The sequence below is a fragment of the Ursus maritimus genome, unplaced genomic scaffold (assembly GCF_017311325.1).
Source record: "Ursus maritimus isolate PB19 unplaced genomic scaffold, ASM1731132v1 scaffold_11, whole genome shotgun sequence".
NCBI lineage: Eukaryota > Metazoa > Chordata > Mammalia > Carnivora > Ursidae > Ursus > Ursus maritimus.
Window position 1 is genome coordinate 52,193,232 of NW_024423453.1, and position 2,196 is coordinate 52,195,427.

Sequence of the window (2,196 nt, forward strand, 5' to 3'; positions counted from 1 at the left end):
TTTGTTTCACATTGTCCTTGATTTTTATCTTATTTAGTTTCATATTAAGAAAGTTGCCTGTTTTGTTTTTCTGTTCTTTTTTAAAATTTGCGTTTTCTAACTTCACAAATCAGTATTTTTTACTTGTTGCCAGAGGAACCTAAAAGGCAAGTCTGTTACCAGTAACTGAAGTCATTGAAAACTGTGATCCAAGAAAAAGTTATCTTAACCATCAGGGAAAAGTCTCCCAAGTATTGTTGAAATTTCAAGTTTTTATATTCCTCTGTCCCCAATACGAGCACAAGATGACAGTAAAACAAATAGCAAAGGGATATGGTGGCTATGCCTCAGAAGAGGAATTTAAAAGGTTAGCATGAACAGAAGTTTAGCAAGAACAGTAGATAATCAAGAGCAAGAATTACACCTATGATAAAATTTGCATTTAGTTTAATACAGAGTACTGAAATTTAAACATAGAACCATATTTAATACTTATTTGAACTTTTAATTATAAATGGAAATAGAAGGAATTTAATCAGAAAAAGAAAAAGCCTCTGCTTACCTTATGAAACAATGAATTTCTGCGTTAGTGTGGCTCCAAGCACATCCACTGTCAACAAACATGGTGAAGATGTAATGAGCTTGGAGCGCTATTAGCTGTGTCGGTGGCATCAAAGGAAAATGTGTGTCATTATCTTTCCCAATCACTTCCAAACACTACTATTCTATGAAACCTCTGTGAATTATCAATTAAAGATTTATCTAAAAAATAAATTTTTAAGCTTTTCTTGAAATGCAATCTATTAAGGTAACAAAGTCTTAGATACTTAGCATGTCAAGTACCTCTTTGTCTTTACTTCCTTTGAAGGTTTAATAGCTGACTATAAAGTAGTTTGCCAAGGTTTGTCAGGTAGATTCATAACTATGTCTTCAGAGGCTTTGGATATACCCTGCTCCCCCATACCCCTCTGTCTTTCCAGTTGGCCCCCTTTAAAAAAGACATACAAAAGCATTCCTGGCTTGCTCTATTATTATCTGACAAAGAGAGCTCAGAAGTTAAGGCAAGAGAGATGTTTTAGAAATCCTGCCAAAGGAACAGCACCAGGTTTGAGCAGAGTTCAAGGCTAGATTTGGGTACCTGCATTGTGAAGCAACTCTGCTGCCTGCTTTGCTTGGATCTGTGCCTTGTTGGCTAAAAGCACTGGTGGCTATGGTTAAGGTAGATGATGTGTATACAGCTAGGAGACTTTGACTTCTCTTCCTTTTCCTTGTGGACTCTGGCATATGATTCCTGGTTTTTATTATCATCCCTTATAGCATGAGGACCTAGGTATTTATAAGCTCAGCTGCTGATGGGTTATGAAAGTTCGCTTTTAATAGCTACAAGGACAGCATAATATTACACAGTGATGTGCTAAACAAGCCTGCCTCTTGTTTCAGTTTGATCTTGAGCAAACTGCCTCCTACTGACTTGTATGGCAGCCAGTGCCTCATTTTGGAGAGGAGGTTACATGGGAGAGTGGAATCACACTTTTGAGTCAAGACTCTGGGGTTCCAGCCCTGGTTTAATGACTCCAAGAAAAAAAGCTGTGTGTGTATTGGAAAATCCATGGGTGTAAGAATTAAAAGGCTCTGAATTTGCATCCCCCTCTATTAGCTGCTAGCTTTGACTTTGAACATGTTACCTAACCTCTGACCTTTATCTTTCTGCTCTAAAACAGCAATGTCTGTGTCACAAGGTTATTGTGGAATTTGAAAGAAATGATGTATGTGAATATACCTGGAATACAAAGTACCCTCAATAAATTACCACTTTTGTTACTGTTCTCTGAACTTCCCAATCTCTTTATTGTAGGGAAATAAGTGAGCTGAGCTGCCGTATCTATATTTCCTTTCAGCTCTAAATGTCCAAGATTTAAAACAGTAATTTGACCCCTCCAATACATACACCTGTTCTGATTTAGAAAATATATCTACTGTGGTAGGACTCTAAGTCAGAAATGATAACCAACATTTACTGAGCACTTCCTGTATTCCAGGCACTATGCAAATGGCCTTACATACATATTATTTACCATCATAAACTCTTTTACAAAGGTACTAGATAAAACTTTTGAGAAGTTAGCACACTGCTAATTGACAAAACCTGGTAAATCTGACACTATAGGGCTTTTTTTTTTTTTTTTTTTTTTTTTTTTTTTTTTTTTTTTTTTTTTT